The following is a 19,884-nucleotide window of genomic DNA, read 5'->3' as shown; positions in this document are numbered from 1 at the left end:
TGGAATATACAAGCCAAGTTCTATAATGAATAATTCCCACTAGTATATGGATGTGATAACAAAGGAGACTCTCTACCATGAAGATCATGGTGCTACTTTGAAGCACAAGTGTGGTAAAAGGATAGTAGCATTGTCCCTTCTCTCTTTTTCTCTCATTTTTTATTTGGGCCTTTCTCTTTTTTTATGGCCTCTTTTTTTATTTTTTATTTTTTTCATCCGGAGTCTCATCCCGAATTGTGGGGGAATCATAGTCTCCATCATCCTTTCCTCATTGGGACAATGCTCTAATAATGATGATCATCACACTTTTATTTACTTACAACTCAACAATTACAACTCAATACTTAGAACAAGATATGACTCTATGTGAATGCCTCCAGCGGTGTACCGGGATATGCAATGACTCAAGAGTGACATGTGTGAAAGAATAATGAACGGTGGCGTTACCTCAAATACAATGTCAACTACATGATCATGCAAAGCAATATGACAATAATGGAGCGTGTCATAGTAAACGGAACGGTGGAAAGTTGCATGGAAATATATCTCGGAATGTCTATGGAAATGCCATGATAGGTAGGTATGGTGGCTGTTTTGAGGAAGGTATATGGTGGGTGTACGATACCGGTGAAAGGTGCGCGGTATTAGAGAGGCTAGCAATAGTGGAAGGGTGAGAGTGCGTATAATCCATGGACTCAACATTAGTCATAAAGAACTCATATACTTATTGCAAAAATCTACAAGTTATCAAAGCAAAGTATTACGCGCATGATCCTAGGGGGATAGATTGGTAAGAAAAGACCATCGCTCGTCCCTGACCGCCACCCATAAGGAAGACAATCAATAAATAAATCATGCTCCGACTTCATCACATAACGGTTCACCATACGTGCATGCTACGGGAATCACAAACTTTAACACAAGTATTTCTCAAATTCACAACTACTCAACTAGCACAACTTTAATATCACCATCTCCATATCTCAAAACAATTATCAAGTATCCAACTTCTCATAGTATTGAACACACTCATACGAGAATTTTATTATTAATCTTTTATACCTAGCATATTAGGATTATTTAAGCAAATTACCATGCTATTTAAGACTCTCAAAATAATCTAAGTGAAGCATGAGAGATCAAAAGTTTCTATAAAACAAATCCACCATCGTGCTCTAAAAGATATAAGTGAAGCACTAGAGCAAAACTATATAACTCAAAAGATATAAATGAAGCACATAGAGTATTCTAACAATTTCCGAATCATGTGTGTGTCTCTCAAAAGGTGTGTTTCAGCAAGGACGATTGTGGTAAACTAAAAAATAAAGACTCAAATAGTACAAGACGCTCCAAGCAAAACACATATCATGTGGTGAATAAAAATATAGCTCCAAGTAAAGTTACCGATAAAAGTAGACGAAAGAGGGGATGCCTCCGGGGCATCCCCAAGCTTTGGCTTTTAGGTGTCCTTAGATTATCCTGGGGGTGCCATTGGCATCCCCAAGCTTAGGCTCTTGCCACTCCTTGTTCCATAATCCATCAAATCTTTACCCAAAACTTGAAAACTTCACAACACAAAACTTAAAGTAGAAAATCTCGTGAGCTCCGTTAGCGAAAGAAAACAAAAGACCACTTCAAGGTACTGTAATGAACTCATTGTTTATTTATATTGGTAATAAACCTACTGTATTCCAACTTCTCTATGGTTTATAAACTATTTTACTAGCCATAGATTCATCAAAATAAGCAAACAACACATGAAAAACAGAATCTGTCAAAAACAGAACAGTCTGTAGTAATCTGTAGCTAGCGCAAGATCTGGAACCTCAAAAATTCTAAAATAAATTTCTGGACGTGAGGACTTTATCTATTAATCATCTGCAAAAATAATTAACTAAATAGCACTTTCCAAATAAAAATGGCAGCAGTTCTTGTGAGCGCTGAAGTTTCTGTTTTTCACAGCAAGATTAACATGACTTTCCCCAAGTCTTCCCAACGGTTCTACTTGGCACAAACACTAATTAAACACAAAAAACACAACCAAAACAGAGGCTAGATAAATTATTTATTACTAAACATGAGCAAAACACAAGGAATAAGAATAAAATTGGGTTGCCTCCCAACAAGCGCTATCGTTTAACGCCCCTAGCTAGGCATAAAAAGCAAGGATAGATGTAGGTATTGCCATAATAGTAAGATAGATCATTAAAACTCATTTCATATTCTCTACGTTCGGCAGCAAGTTTTCTTTGAGGCAAGAAAAAGTAATCAAAAGGGCTAAATTTAATGGGACAAAAGTCTCCAAGATCAACTTTGGGGGGTATAGGTTCCTCCTTCAGCCCTTCGTATTGCACAACCAATTCACCATTATAAGCATTCTTTTGACAGAACTTTGTGAGACCATACTCAAGAGAATATCCTAGTTCATTATTTCGAATGGCCAAATCATCATTAAGTTCATAAATTCTATCAACTGAAACATTGGTAGGAACCCTTTTTCTAAGATTTTCATTGAAAGCAACATGGTCTAGAGATTGAAAACGCATTATTTCTTCTTGATCAAAAAGGATAGCCTCTATGGGAGGACGGCAAGCGTCCACCCTATAATGCGCAAAGATTTCTTTAGCCTCTTTTATTATGAATCTAAACTCATGAGCCAAAAAGATAGTAGCGGCACGCTTAACAGAAAAATGCTCAATATTAGAAAATTCTAGGAAAAATCTTTGTATGCAAGGGTGCATGTGCATGAATTGTCTTTCAAGTTCAACTACAAGCATGGCAATAGCGTCCGCAAGACTACTAGTTCTATGAAGGATAGAACTACCCATAGAAGGTAAAGCACCGACACAAGTAAAGAAATCTTGGATAACTCCTTTTCCAATAATATTACCACTACCAATACGGAATTTTTTTTGTACGTAAGATAGGGGGTTCTTCAGCAGGAGCATCAGAATTTTTCATGATATTACTATTGTCCATATCGACAATAATTTCCCCAATTTTAGACATAATGACAGAGAGAGCAAGGGGCAAAAAGAGAAAGAGAGGGAGGGCGAATAAAACAGCAAGGGTGAAGTGGGGGAGAGGAAAACGAGAGGCAAATGGCAAATAATGTAATGCGGGAGATAAGGGTTTGTGATGGGTGCTACGTCTTGAGCTTGCATTGGTTTTCCCCGAAGAGGAAGGGATGATGCAGCAGAGTAGCGTAAGTATTTCCCTCAGTTTTTGAGAACGAAGGTATCAATCCAGTAAGAGGCCACGCTCAAGTCCCTCGTACCTGCACAAAACAATAGCTACTCGCAACCAACGCGACTAGGGGTTGTCAATCCCTTCACGATCACTTACGAGAGTGAGATCTGATAGATATAATATTTTTGGTATTTTTGGTATAAAGATGCAAAGTAAAAAAGCAAAGCAAGATTAAAGTGATGGAGATTGATATGATGAGAATAGACCCGGGGGCCATAGGTTTCACTAGTGGCTTCTCTCAAGAGCATAAGTATTCTACGGTGGGTGAACAAATTACTGTTGAGCAATTGACAGAATTGAGCATAGTTATGAGAATATCTAGGCATGATCATGTATATAGGCATCACGTCCGTGACAAGTAGACCGAAACGATTCTGCATCTACTACTATTACTCCACTCATCGACCGCTATCCAGCATGCATCTAGAGTATTAAGTTAAAAACAGAGTAACGCCTTAAGCAAGATGACATGATGTAGAGAGATAAATTTATGCAATATGAAATAAACCCCATCTTGTTATCCTCGATGGCAACGATACAATACGTGCCTTGATGCCCCTTCTGTCACAGGGAAAGGACACCGCAAGATCGAACCCAAAGCTAAGCACTTCTCCCATGGCAAAAACTACCAATCTAGTTGGCCAAACAAAACAAATAATTCGAAGAGACTCGCAAAGATAACCAATCATACATAAAAGAATTCAGAGAAGATTCAAATATTATTCATAGATAGACTTGATCATAAACCCACAATTCATCGATCTCAACAAACACACCGCAAAAAGAAGATTACATCGAATAGATCTCCACAAGAGAGGGGGAGAACTTTGTGTTGAGATTCAAAGAGAGAGAAGAAGCCATCTAGCTACTAACTATGGACCTGAAGGTCTGAGGTAAACTACTCACACTTCATCGGAGGGGCTATGATGATGTAGAAGCCCTCCGTGATGACGGCCCTCTTCCGGCGGAGCTCCGGAATAGGCCCCAAGATGGGATCTCGTGGATACAGAAAGTTGCGGCGGTGGAATTAAGTTTTTGGCTCCTGTTCTGATCGTTTGGGGGTACGTAGGTATATATAGGAGGAAGGAGTACGCCGGAGGAGCACCGAGGGGCCCACGAGGCAGGGGGGCACGCCCTAGGGGGGCGCGCCCCCCACCCTCGTGACCTCCTCTTTGACTCCCTGGAGTAGGGTCCAAGTCTCCTGGATCACGTTCGGTGAGAAAATCACGTTCCCGAAGATTTTATTCCGTTTGATATTCTGTTTCTCCGAAACACTGAAATAGGCAAAAAAACAGCAATTCTGGGTTGGGCCTCCGGTTAATAGGTTAGTCCCAAAAATAATATAAAAGTGGAAAATAAAGCCCAATATAGTCCAAAACAGTAGATAATATAGCATGGAGCAATCAAAAATTATAGATACGTTGGAGACGTATCAATGGGTGCTTAGTATATTGACTTTTGCGTAGACCTCCCCGGCAACGGCGCCAGAAATCCTTCTTGCTACCTCTTGAGCACTTGCGTTGGTTTTCCCTTGAAGAGGAAAGGGTGGTGCAGCAAAGTAGCGTAAGTATTTCCCTCAGTTTTTGAGAACCAAGGTATCAATCCAGTAGGAGGCTACGCGCGAGTCTCTCGCACCTACACAAAACAAATAAATCCTCGCAACCAACGCAATAAGGGGTTGTCAATCCCTACACGGTCACTTACAAGAGTGAGATCTGATAGATATGATAAGATAATATTTTTGGTATTTTTATGATAAAGATGCAAAGTAAAATAAAAGCAAAGTAAAAAAGCAAAGTATTGGAAGATTAATATGATGAAGATAGACCCGGGGGCCATAGGTTTCACTAGTGGCTTCTCTCAAGAGCATAAGTATTTTACGGTGGGTGAACAAATTACTGTTGAGCAATTGACCGAATTGAGCATAGTTATGAGAATATCTAGGTATGATCATGTATATAGGCATCACTCCGAGACAAGTAGACCGACTCCTGCCCGCATCTACTATTATTACTCCACACATCGACCACTATCCAGCATGCATCTAGAGTATTAAGTTAATAAGAACAGAGTAATGCCTTAAGCAAGGTGACATGATGTAGAGGGATAAACTCATACAATATGATGAAAACCCCATCTTGTTATCCTCGATGGCAACAATACAATACATGCCTTGCTGCCCCTACTGTCACTGGGAAAGGACACCGTAAAATTGAACCCAAAGCTAAGCACTTCTCCCATTGCAAGAAATATCAATCTAGTAGGCCAAACCAAACTGATAATTCCAAGAGACTTACAAAGATAACCAATCATACATAAAAGAATTCAGAGAAGATTCAAATATTGTTCATAGATAAACGTGATCATAAACCCACAATTCATCAGTCTCAACAAACACACCGCAAAAGAAGATTACATCAAATAGATCTCCACAAGAGAGGGGGAGAACTTTGTATTGAGATCCAAAAAGAGAGAAGAAGCCATCTAGCTAATAACTATGGACCCGAAGGTCTGAGGTAAACTACTCACACTTCATCGGAGAGGCTATGGTGTTGATGTAGAAGCCCTCCGTGATCGATGCCCCCTCCGGTGGAGCTCCGGAACAAGCCCCAAGATGGGATCTCGTGGATACAGAAAGTTACGATGGTGGAATTAGGGTTTTGGCTCCATATCTGATCGTTTGGGGGTACATAGGTATATATAGGAGGAAGAAGTATGTCGGTGGAGCAACAGGGGGCCCACGAGGGTGGAGGGCGCGCCTGGGGGGGGGGGGGTAGGCGCGCCCCCCTACCTCGTGGCCTCCCTGTTGGTTGCTTGATGTAGGATCCAAGTCTCCTGGATCTTGTTCGTTCCAAAAATCACGTTCCCAAAGGTTTCATTCCGTTTGGAATCCGTTTGATATTCCTTTTCTTCGAAACCCTAAAATAGGCAAAAAAAACAGCAATTCTGGGCTGGGCCTCCGGTTAATAGGTTAGTCCCAAAAATAATATAGAAGTGGATAATAAAGCCCAATAATGTCCAAAAAAGGAGATAATATAGCATGGAGCAATCAAAAATTATAGATACGTTGGAGACGTATCAGTGGTCTATATCTAGTACATTCCACTCCCATGCATGATGAAACCTGAACGGAGGTTTCTTCAGTGTACCGTACGAAGGATGAACCATGGCTCCTGGCAGGGACAACATTGAAGGCTGATCATGGGAGGGCACCAGCCCTTTCTTCTGGAGGTCGAAGGGGTCGCCTACAACAAGGCCTATCCAACCCAGGATTTCCTTGTCGTTCCTAAAGTCTACAATAACGAATTTGACTTGGCCGTCCTTGAGGTAATTCTTAAAATCCTGGCACTCAACGTCGGCATGGCATATGTGGTAGACCAAGCATAAGTCACAAACGCAAACCTGGATCATGACGGGCTTCTTCTTCTTTGCCTCCTTTATATTCTTCTCACTTCCCGGGACTATGGTGTACTCAACATCTAGCCCAGCGACCCACTCATCATTTGAGTTTTCGAACATGCGTTTGAAGCGAGCAAGGCATTCTTTCACCGTTGCAGAAGAACGGGTGTAGATGACGTCGAACTCATCGCCGGTGATGGTTCTAACCTTGTACTCACTGCTGATCATGGAGATTTAGGACGCCATGGATTTGGGAGGAGGGTTAGGATTAGTGGAACTGCCGTAATTTGAAAGGACGGGCCGGCTAGGAGCGGTTTATCGATTGTAAAAATGTCGAGTGGGGGGCGCGTGCGAATGTCAGGGTAGTGGCTTGCCTGGTGGATAAATGGATTCATGCACAGTACTATGGGGGCCCAATTAGATGTCATGTCTACTCGACGCCCAATTAAATGGCTTTCGATGTCATGTCAAGCGTCGGGAAAATTACAGGTGATACGAAGCTTTCCATTCTCCCATGATACAGGCTTCCGAGAGCCCTTGGATCTGAGATCGAACGGTTGCATGGCGTGATTCTAGACCTATGGGTGAATATCCTATCCTGGAGGGTTATTCTGCAAATTTTTAGCAACTTAGCATGCGACCGTTTGATCTCAGATCCAAGGGCTGCCAGCAGCCCGTATCATGGTCGCGCCTACCACGACCGTCGCCTCGCTCGCGTGGCCGCGCCCTTGGAGATTTAACACGGTGCGTTACGGTATCTGATGTTGGCATGTCATACATAGTCATCACTTAGTCACTCATACAACAAGGTTAGCTATAAGGTTGGCTACAATAGTATTTTTTGTTTACTTCTCTCTATCTCTTTCTTCGTAGTATTTATTGCACTTGCCAAGGAGTGAGCTCGTCCAATGAAATGGTGCTTAGATGAGGTGCTATGGGCATTAAATGGCTTAGCAACTCAAGTCCCGAATGCATAGGTGCTTAGTTTTTTGTTGCTAAGTTGGCTTCATCTAGGTACACGCGCTTATCACTGTTTCTTCCTGGGGTCACCAAACTAGTCTGTCTCTTCTTAATTAACTTGCCACATCAGAATTTATGCCTATGTGGCAGGCTTAGCACCTGTAGGATCAAGTACAATAGTGGCCTATAAGCCCGCTTTACATGGCATTTTTGCATATCTGGGGGAAAGAGGCAAGGAAAAAGTGGAGGAGTGGGCTCTCAAGCAAGAGCCAACCTCTACATTGTGGAGCATCGGGAGAGGCACCTATATGGAGGTGGTCAGGAATCGGGAGACTCAAGCCGGTCGTAGCGCCGCAGTTAAAATGAAATGGCAAGTCAAATCACCGGGCCCCACCTGTCCAGCAGTAACTGACTGTCAAATCACACATCCCTACGTTTGCAGCAGCCTACTCCCTCATCTTCTCGCGTCTCTGTCGAACCGACTAGGCGAAACTGCCCCCCCTACCGCGCGGGAAAAGCCCCGCCCTCGACTTTTAAATAGTACAGTATACTAATTTTATATCCATGGATTGCGCCATGGAGCAAAGCCTCAAGAAACGGTGGTACACATGTACGGACTGTACAACACGCCCGTCGCGTTCGCGTTGCACCCCAGACGGTCGGTCGGTCTGGCACGCCGCTCACCGAATGGAACGTGCGTCATATTGTGTTTGCACACACATGTGGGACCGCACTTGAGAACCGACCATAGGCACACTCCCCGGCCTCGCAAGTCGGGTGAGTTAATAGAAGTAGTACATACGTTGGTACCTGGATGATCCCTGCAAGACACAGAAGATCAGTTCGTCCATGCATGTGACCAGACTCCAGCAGACACGCCTAGATTGCCTGTCGTCTACATATCGTGCGGGCTGTGTTGTACATGGCTGCAGTTCTAGTGAGAAAACTGAAAAAGGTTTCTTGTCATCTCACAAAATTAGGTGTCATGTGCTTCGGATCACTGCGAGGGTTAAACAGCGACAACTGAGTTGGGCTAGTCATTGGGGGTGAGGGAGTCCTGGATTAGGGGGTGTCCGGATGGCCGGACTATACCTTCAGCCGGACTCCTGGACTATGAAGATACAAGATTGAAGACTTCGTCCCGTGTCTGGGAGGGACTTTCCTTGGTGTGGAAGGCAAGCTTGGCGATACGGATATGTGGATCTCCTACCATTGTAACCGACTTTGTGTAACCCTAACCCTCTTTGGTGTCTATATAAACCGCAGGGTTTTAGTCCGTAGGACAACATACAGAACAACAATCATACCATAGGCTAGCTTCTAGGGTTTAGCCTCTCCGATCTCGTGGTAGATCTACTCTTGTACTACCCATATCATCAATATTAATCAAGCAGGACGTAGGGTTTTACCTCCATCAAGAGGGCCCGAACCTGGGTAAAACTTCGTGTCCCTTGCCTCCTGTTACCATCCGGCCTAGACGCACAGTTCGGGACCCCCTACCCGAGATCCGTCGGTTTTGACACCGACATTGGTGCTTTCACTGAGAGTTCCTCTGTGTCGTCGCCGTCAGGCTTGATGGCTCCTACTATCATCAATAGTGATGCGGTCCAGGGTGAAACTTGTCTCCCCGGACAGATCTCTGTCTTCGGCGGCTTTGCACTGCGGGCTAATTTGCTTGGCCATCTGGAGCAGATCGAAAGCTACGCCCCTGGCCGTCAGGTCAGGTTTGGAAGTTTAAACTACACGGCTGACATCCGCGGGGACTTGATCTTCGACAGAATCGAGCCACTGCCGAGCGCGCCGCACTGTCACGATGGGCATGATCTAGCTCTGCCGCCGAACAGTGCCCTGGAAGCCGCACCCGCGTCGGCTTCGACCCTTAATTCGGAGCCAACTGCGCCGATCGAGGATGGGTGGTTGGACGCCACCTCGGGGGCTGCGATCCCAATGACGATCGAGCCGAACACCAACCCCGCACTCCGCGAGACTCGTGACTCCAAGGAGCCGGACTCCTCCCCAGACTCCGAACCTTCCACGCCCCTGCCGATCGAATCCGATTGGGCGCCGATCATGGTGTTTACCACCGCGGACATCTTTCAGCACTCGCCATTCAGCGATATTATGAAATCACTAAAGTCTCTCTCTTTGTCAAGAGAGCCCTGCCTGGATCATGGCCAGCAGGATTGGGATGCGGAAGATGAAGAAATTCGACGCCCACCCACCACCCACTTTGTAGCCACTGTCGACGATTTAACCGACATGCTCAACTTCGACTCTGAAAACATCGACGGTATGGACGACGATGAGGGAGGCGAAGAAGAACCACCGCCCACAGGGCGCTGGACGCCCACCTCATCATATGACATATACATAGTGGACGCACCAAAAGATGACGACGAGGAGCGGAAGGACGAACCGAAGGATTGTTCCCTCGAGAAGCAGTCAAAGCGGCGACGCAAGCACCGCCCCAAATCCCGCCTCGACAGAAATAACGATCACACAGACCCAGCGCTGGAGAAGGGCGAACCGCTGCCGCCCGGATAATAGTCTGGACGACGTAACGCCGGACAGGCACCCGGAGCAGCAGAATGCCCGTGAAAGGCTTGTTGCCACCGTGAGGAGTCTTAAAAAGCAGAAGCAAAGGCTCAAGGCTGCGCAAGACACACTCCAAATCAGATGGAGTAAAATACTCAACACAGCAGCGAGGTACGGCGACAATCGCCCCTCCAAGAGCTACCCAAAGCAGAAGCTGCTACCTGAATTCGATGAGGAGGCCTCAGACCCCCCACAACCAAACATCAAAGAAGCCACCTGGCCGGATAGACGACCCTCTACCAACACAAAGCGGCATACAACGCCACTCACAATACAACACGCGACCCATGCGAGGGCTCGCACCCAAAGGACGGCGCAACAAGATCCATCTATGGACCACGCAAGCGCGCCCCAGCATACAATGCGACACAAGAAACATCCGAACAACGCGGTACACCCAGATACAGGGGTGCCGCACACCCCCTATGTTTCACCGCTGAGGTGCTGGACCATGAATTTCCAGAGGGATTCAAACCCGTAAACATAGAGACATACGACGGAACAACAGACCCTGGGGTCTGGATTGAGGACTACATCCTTCATATTCATATGGCTCGAGGAGATGATCTCCACGCCATCAAGTACTTACCCCTCAAGCTCAAAGGGCCAGCTCGTCACTGGCTTAAAGGCCTCCCCGAAAGCTCCATTGGAATTTGGGAAGAGCTCGAAGACGCCTTTCGGGAAAATTTTCAAGGGACTTATGTCCGACCTCCGGATGCGGACGGTTTGAGTCATATAACCCAACAGCCCGGAGAGTCAGCCCGAAAGCATTGGAACATGTTTCTTACTAAAAAGAACCAGGTTGTCGACTGTCTGGACGCCGAAGCCTTGGCAGCTTTTAAGCATAGCGTCTGTGACGAATGGCTCGCCAGACACCTCGGTCAAAATAAGCCGAGAACGATGGTTGCATTAACAAGCCTCATGACCCGCTTTTGCGCGGGTGAGGACAGCTGGCTAGCCAGATGCAGCACCAGTGACCCTAGTACATCTGAAGTTAGAGATGGAAACGGGAATTCACGGTGCAACAGCAATAACAAACGCCGGAATAAAGAAGACAGCACGAAGGGCACGGCAGTAAACGCCCGATTCAAAAGCTCTCGGCCAGGTCAGCAAAAGCTGCCCTCTAAAGGCACTAGGGATGAACTGTCCAGCCTCAACAAAATTCTGGACCAAGTATGTCAGATCCATAGTACCCCTGGTAAACCCGCTAATCATACCCACAGAGAATGTTGGGTCTTCAAGCAGTCCGGCAAGCTCAACGCCGTACACAAGGGGGAGGATACACCAAGTGAAGACGAGGACGAGCCTCCCAAGCAAGACACGGGGGAACAAAAGAAATTTCCACCAGAAGTCAAAACAGTAAATGTGTTACACGTGATCAAGGGAAAACACAACGCGGCACTCCTAGGAAAATATACCCAAGTGCCTGTCACCGCGAAGTCCTGCCATTGGTCGTCTCAGCCGATCACTTTCGACCATCGCGATTACTCAGCAAGTATCCGACACGCGGGATGGGCTGCCCTGGTATTAGACCCAGTAATTGGCGGATATCACTTCACACGAGTCTTGATGGACGGTGGCAGCAATCTAAACCTAATATATCAGGATTCAATCCGCGGGATGGGGTTAGACCCAACAAAAATTCGCCATAGCAATACTACCTTTAAAGGAGTAACGCCAGGCCCAGGGGCTCGTTGTACGGGCTCCCTCCTACTACAAGTTATATTCGGCTCCCCCAATAACTTCCGTCGCAAGCATTTAACCTTCCACATCGCTCCGTTAAAAAGTGGCTATCAAGCACTGCTCGAACGCGAAGCTTTCGCTCGCTTTAATGCAATACCACACTACGCCTCCCTCACACTCAAGATGCCCGGTCCATGTGGCATCATTTCAGTGCACGGAAATATCAAGCAATCTCTGCACAGAAAAGAGTGAGGCTGCCTTGGCAGCCGCACACTAAAAGCGCCCGGACTAGCGAAAGCATCCAATAGGTCGTCAAGACCTCAGACACAACTAATCGAGTCCGGCGCCGCTACTTATACCGAATAAATGGTCACACCCCTCTTTGTCAATACAAGGGGCTCAACGCGCGCAGACAAATGGCAATTTCTTCTCATCTTGAATTATACATGGTTTCTTTAAAAAACTATCTTTTTGCACGACAACCTTTTTCACCTAAATTCTCTCTTTTACAGACGATCATCGTGCTACACCCGTCCAGGATACGGCACAACGGAGACACAGGCGTAGACGTGCAACAGGGTCCCGCTCCAAGGATTCTTTTTAGATTAAGACCCTGCGTAAACCTTTTTTACTGTCTCTTGTTGATACACATCCACCGTTGAGAAGGATGCTGGCGTCTTGGCATGTGGCCACGCCAGAACAATGCACATACCTGGACACAAGGGGCTTCTTACAAAGGCCATTACTTAGGCCCGGTTTATACCACAAAGACCGAATACCTTAGGGAGTGTTTGGCGTCGCGAGTTTGGCCCTATATGCATCTGCTCCGAATCATTGTCTTTGGTCAAATGTTGGGTTTGCCCGGCTCCTGTGTTTTGGTGCCTTACGTTCCGCTTTACCGGCTAAGGTAGCACCAGGAGAACTACTGCGATTGTGCCCTGGTTCATCCGGACGAGCACCTCAGTAGAGAAAGCCGAAAACTGACTGTCATGATATAGCGTGAGACTGGTCAACCACTCGATGACCTGTTGGAATGTTAGAATTCCTCCGCCTTAACGAAGGGCCGTTTTCCGGCCAGGCATGTACGCACCCCGGGATCGGGAGAGTGCGGAGCCACCAGGGGCTATCTAGTAGCCCCACTGTCAAACTCCTATGGCTAAGTGAAAGTGCTAAAGCATTATAGTCCGGTTGCCTCGCTCGCTCCGCTATCACCTCCTTAATAGGACCAAGACGTTGGGTTAAGTGTGAATGCATGTTTTTTGCTAGCACCTCCACATTATATGCGTGGGGGTTGAAGCCGACGGCTGCAATCTTTCAGGTTATACACATGTATACATAAACGGCCGCCCAGGAGGCATCATATTACTTTCAGGCAAAAGTACAAAAATAGCCTTATAAAAGCATTTCGCTTACAATGAGATTACATATCACTAAAACATAATATTTTTTGAGCACTGGGTCTCTATCAAACGAGCACCCTCAAGAACTTCTTCAAAGTAGTGCTCAGCAGCCATTCGGCCTATGGCCGAATCCCGCGCTGCAACAGTGGTAGCATCCATCTCCGCCCAGTATGCTTTAACACGGGCAAAGGCCATCCATGAGCCCTCTATGCACATCGACCTCTTCATCGCATTAATGCGTGGCACCACGTCAAGGAACTGTTGCACCAAGCTAAAATAGCTGTTCGGTTTTGGCCTTTCCGGCCATAGCTGATCCACAACAGACCTCATGGCGAGTCCGGAAAACCTATTCAGTTCGGCCCATTCGGCTAATTGGTCAGTCAATGAAAGTGGATGCTCGGGAGAATGGAATTGTGTCCAAAACAGCTGGTCCACTTCACGGTCCGTCTGACCCTGGAAGTACTTGGCCGCATCGGCAGCGCTCGCCGCCAAATCCATATACACATCCTCCGAACTCCACAGCTGATCCAGAGGGGCATACCGTGGATCTCCGAACTTCCTCCGCAACATAAAGGATTTCCCAGCTACAATATCCCCGGCTTCCCGCAGCTCCTCCTTCTTCGCCCTCATAGCAGAGCGGATGTCTTTTCTCTCGCAGCAGCCTTCTCAAGGTCCGATGCCTTCGCTAGGTTTTCCTTTTCAAGAACCCGGCAACGGTCGGTGGCGGCTCTTAATTCTATGGCCATCTTGGCCATCTTATCTCGGCTCTCGCCATGTGCGGCCTGCTCGGCCTTCAACTCTTCGGCCGTCTTCAAAGCAGCCGCATTACCAAACCTCGCTTGTTCCTTGGCTCAGGCAAGTTCTGCCCGCAAGGCTTCAATAGTGGCAGATCCATCTGCAGTCACAACATATTAAAGATACTGGCATCATGCTGCTCTTACTATGTGGCGTTTACCAGATAATGACACTTACCCTGTGCCTCGTCAAGCCTTTTGTTAACAAGCTCGATGTCGGCGTCTGCCGCATCCAACTGCCATTTTAAATGGGAAAACTCGCTAGTCCGGCTAGCCACCAGAGCTTCCATCACCTGCACATAGAGGCAGTATGGTTATTACCTGGGAATATGATCCTCTATTCGTCGTCGTTTCCGACGACAACCAGAGTCTCAGGGGCTACTATCTACACAGGGCACACCTAGCATGTGTAGGACTATCATACATTATTTTACGTACCTCAAAGCCTGTCAGTAGACTCATAAAAGCTTCATGCAATCCGCTTTCGACGGACAAGATTCTCTCCATCACCGTATTCATCAGCATATGGTGTTCATCTGAGATGGTCGCTCGCCCCACCAACTCCCTCAGAACATCCGATCGCACACCAAACGGTGCCAGACTCTTTTGTCTGCTCTCTTCGAGAGCCGGACACTGGGAGCTTCGGGGGTCAATGGGATTATCTTCTGGCCTCACCGGACTCGGAGAGGCCCTCCGCGACGACACTTCGGGGTCGCCCGCTTCCGGAGCGGAGGAGTCCGGAGGAGGCGTTTCGCTCTCCATCATCTCTGGAAGAAGATCCCCCGAAGATGAGCTCATTTGAGAGGGGCTAAGGCCCGAACTGCAAAGATATATGCGGTGGTTATTTTCTCAGAAGAAAAAGATGGCATACCTGTACTAGTAAAGTGTTTCGGGTCACTTACAAATCGCTGGAGAATTGATCCCCCCGCAGACTTTGTGCGGCGAAAGCACCCCCCAAGGTAGGACCCTCTGTGGGGGACTTCTTCTCCCGTTTGGAAGCTTCGGCTTCCGAATCCCCAGGCGCAGTCCTTTTCCTCCTCCGGTCATCTTCCTTCATGGAGACGCTCGCTCCCTCGGTTAGAATGGGCAGCATTGGGGGCCCGCGTCCGCCTGTATTATCCTCCCCAGTATCTTCCTTCAAGGGCTCCAGGCAAGGTGCGACCTGGAGCATCTTTTCCAATACTGGATTGTCCAAACCCTCAGGGAGGGGGGCCGAACACCGAATCAACTTCGCCTTTGTTAGCCAGTCCTGGTCAAAAAGCAAACTCTCAAAAATAAACGAGAGATAGTATGTTCGGCCGGAAGATTCCTTACCTGTTCGGCGGCGCGGTTACTACTCAGGCCCACGTCCTCGGTGATTTCCGGACACTCTACCTGAGGTCCGAAGAATGACTTGTACATCTCCTCGTGCGTCAGGCCGTGGAAATTTTGAATGACACGCGGTCCCTCGGGATTGAACTCCCACAAGTGAAGGGGCCGGCATTTGCAAGGCTGGACTTGACGAACCAGCATAACTTGTATTACCGCAACCAAACCAAAATCACCATTGAAGAGATCTTGAATGCGGCTTTGCAGTATAGGCACGTCCTTGGCTGGACCCCATCTCAGACCTCTGCTGATCCATGACATCAGTTATGGTGGAGGGCCCGAGCGGAAAGCAGGGGCGGCTGCCCACTTGGCACTTCTAGGAGCCGTGATGTAGAACCACTCCTGTTGCCATAATTCAGACACCTCTGGAATGGAACCTTTGGGCCATGGAGCTCCCATCATCTTGCATATTGAGGCACCTCCGCACGCTGCATGTTGCCCCTCGATCATCTTCGGCTTTACTTCAAAGGTCTTGAGCCACAGGCCAAAGTGAGGGGTAACCCGGAGGAAGGCCTCACACACGACAATAAATGTCGTGATATGAAGAAAGGAGTCCAGAGCTAGATCATGGAAATCTAGCCCGTAATAAAACATCAAACCCCTGACGAAAGGATCCAGAGCAAGGCCTAGACCTCGGAGGAAGTGGGAGACGAACACAACGTTCTCGTTGGGTTCGGGGGAGGGGACGGCCTGCCCTTGGGCAGGCAGCCGATGCGAAACCTCGGCGGTCAGATATCTGGCCTCCCTCAACTTTTTGATGTCTTCTTCCGTGATGGAGGAAGGCATCCATCGGCCTTGAAGGCTAGATCCGGGCATGACTGAAGGTTCGGAGCTCCTGACCTGAACTTTGGGTGTTTGAGCTTGAGGTGGGGGAAGGATTCGATTGAGCACGGGAGGGAAAAAATAAAAGCCTTGTCCCTTTATAGGGAGGGTGAATATCAAGCATCCTCTCCGTGGCCGTTTGGGCTTGCCTATAGTCTAGGAGTCCTAGAAGCGGTTGGGTTACCCACGCCTGTATTGATGAGAATCCCGGAATAAGGGGACACGATCTCTGCTTCGACGAGACGTGCCAAGGAAACCGCCTCGCATGACACGCTGAGGTGGGACAATAAAACGATTTGAATAAAGGCTTGGACGTGGTGCCATGTCACACTACGGAATACGTCAGCAGATTAGATTTGTGTAAATATTATTCTCTCTATGGCAATATGTGGAAACTTATTTTGCAGAGCCGGACACTATCTTTGTGTTCAAAATCTTTTATGAAGTACTTGGAGGAGGAACCCGCCTTGCAATGCCGAAGACAATCTGTGTTGGGGAACGTTGCAGAAAACAAAAAATTTCCTACGGTTTCACCAAGATCCATCTATGAGTTCATCTAGCAACGAGTGATCGGATTGCATCTACATACCTTTGTAGATCACGCGCGAAAGCGTTCAAAGAACGGGGATGAGGAAGTCGTACTCGACGTGATCCAAATCACCGAAGATCCTAGCGCCGAACGGACGGCACCTCCGTGTTCAACACACGTACGGTCAGCGTGACGTCTCCTCCTTCTTGATCCAGCAAGGGGAAAGGAGAGGTTGATGAAGATCCAGCAGCACGACGACGTGGTGGTGGATGCAGGGGTCACCGCAGCAGGGCTTCGCCGTTCTACTGCGAGAGGGAGAGGTGTAGCAGGGGAGAGGGAGGCGCCAAGACTCAAGGGTGCGGCTGCCCCTCCCTCCCCCCCTTTATATAGGCTCCCCTAGGGGGGCGGCGGCCCTAGGAGATGGGGTGGCCCCCAAGGCAAGTGGGGCGCCCCCCACCCTAGGGTTTCCAACCCTAGGCACAGGGGGTGGGCCAAGGGGGGTGCACCAGCCCACTATGGGCTGGTTCCCCCTCCCCACTTCAGCCCATGGGGCCCTCCGGGATGGGTGGCCCCACCCGGTGGACCCCCGGGACCCTTCCGGTGGTCCCGGTACAATACCGGTGACCCCCAAAACTCTCCCGATGGCCAAAACTGCACTTCCTATATATAATTCTTCACCTCCGGACCATTCTGGAACTCCTCGTGACGTCCGGGATCTCATTCGGGACTCCGAACAACTTTCGGGTTACTGCATATTCATATCTCTACAACCCTAGCGTCACCGAACCTTAAGTGTGTAGACCTTACGGGTTCGGGAGACATGTAGACATGACCGAGATGGCTCTCCGGTCAATAACCAACAGCGGGATCTGGATACCCATGTTGGCTCCCACATGCTCCTCGATGATCTCATCGGATGAACCACGATGTCGAGGATTCAAGCAACCCCGTATACAATTCCCTTTGTCAATCGGTATGTTACTTGCCCGAGATTCGATCGTCGGTATCCCAATACCTCGTTCAATCTCGTTACCGGCAAGTCACTTTACTCGTACCGTAATGCATGATCCCGTGACCAGACACTTGGTCACTTTGAGCTCATTATGATGATGACCGAGTGGGCCCAGAGATACCTCTCCGTCATACGGAGTGACAAATCCCAGTCTTGATCCGTGTCAACCCAACAGACACTTTCGGAGATACCCGTAGTATACCTTTATAGTCACCCAGTTACGTTGTGACGTTTGGTACACCCAAAGCACTCCTACGGTATCCGGGAGTTAAACGATCTCATGGTCTAAGGAAAAGATACTTGACATTGGAAAAACTCTAGCAAACGAACTATACGATCTTGTGCTATGTTTAGGATTGGGTCTTGTCCATCACATCATTCTCCTAATGATGTGATCTCGTTATCAATGACATCCAATGTCCATAGTCAGGAAACCATGACTATCTGTTGATCAACGAGCTAGTTAACTAGAGGCTTACTAGGGACATGTTGGTGTCTAAGTATTCACACATGTATTACGATTTCCGGATAACACAATTATAGCATGAATAAAAGACAATTATCATGAACAAGGAAATATAATAATAATCCTTTTATTATTGCCTCTAGGGCGTATTTACAACAATCTGCGCGCCGGACTCGTCATCATTGAAGCCTGGTTCAGGGGCTAATGAGGGAGTCCTGGATTAGGGGGTGTCCGGATAGCCGAACTATACCTTCAGCCGGACTCCTGGACTATGAAGATACAATATTGAAGACTTCGTCCCGTGTCCGGGAGGGACTTTCCTTGGCGTGGAAGGCAAGCTTGGCGATACGGATATGTGGATCTCCTACCATTGTAACCGACTTTGTGTAACCCTAACCCTCTCCGGTGTCTATATAAACCGGAGGGTTTTAGTCCGTAGGACAATATACAGAACAACAATCATACCATAGGCTAGCTTCTAGGGTTTAGCCTCTCCGATCTCGTGGTAGATCTACTCTTGTACTACCCATATCATCAATATTAATCAAGCAGGACGTAGGGTTTTACCTCCATCAAGAGGGCCCGAACCTGGGTAAAACTTCGTGTCCCTTGCCCCCTGTTACCATCCGGCCTAGACGCACAATTTGGGACCCCCTACCCGAGATCCGCCGATTTTGACACCGACAGGGGGCACATGCACGAAGACTACTAGGCTTCCATCTAGGTCAAGCCGACTATGTTAATTAGGACATCTATTGATGGACCCCTTTTCTATGAGTTTATCTTTAATTTGAGCTTTGATCCTCGTCTAGTTTGTCCGTCGGGATTCATCTTGTCTCCTTTGGGCAGTGAGGTTATGATTTCTTGTCATGTGGCATTTTTTCGTGTTATATGTTATAATCCGGTGCTTCAGATCAAAATGACGACAACCGTGCCTCCAGGGCACGTGCATGAAGACTTCTCGACAGTCATTGCCGAGGTCAAGCCGGCTCCGACCGGTAGACAAAAGAAAACTAGTACTCCACTATATAGGCAGGAGCCTCCACGCTTGCTTGCTAGTGTTTCTCTCTTCACACTGTCTCGTCCTCTCCAGATTTAAACACGGCAGCGGTGGCCACACTCTCTCTCTCTCTCTACTCATCGCTGGTCACAGATCCAGCAGGATCCTCTCCGCCGGGGAAGGTGAGAAGGTGCAACGTTCACGCGGTCGTCCTCGGCGACGGCTCTTACCCACTGTCAGCGCGTCCCGATCAGCGTGCCTTGTCATTCTCTCCCAAGCATCGCTGGCGAGGGAGGGCCTCCCACCCCTTCTTCCTCGCTCTAGCGACATCCCGGCGACCCTCAGGTATAACTTCCTTCGAAACCGGCCTTGCTCTACTTCCCGAGCTCCTCACGTCGCTGCATTTGTATCTTTTACTATTTCTCAGCCCCCCTCGTGTAGATAGGATCGATCAGCTGTTCGAAAACCACCTGATTTTTTACTGTTAAGAGGTAAAACTAGTTCATGCACTTGAATCTAGTATTACTTGGTTCAAACAAGGAAGAAAGGGGGTGGGGGTGGGGGAAGATTGTTCCATGCTATCATATTATCAACCTTGGATGTTTTA

Source organism: Triticum urartu, chromosome 6A (assembly GCF_056163025.1).
Source record: "Triticum urartu cultivar PI428250 chromosome 6A, HENAU_Tu73, whole genome shotgun sequence".
NCBI lineage: Eukaryota > Viridiplantae > Streptophyta > Magnoliopsida > Poales > Poaceae > Triticum > Triticum urartu.
This window is presented reverse-complemented; position numbering follows the sequence as displayed.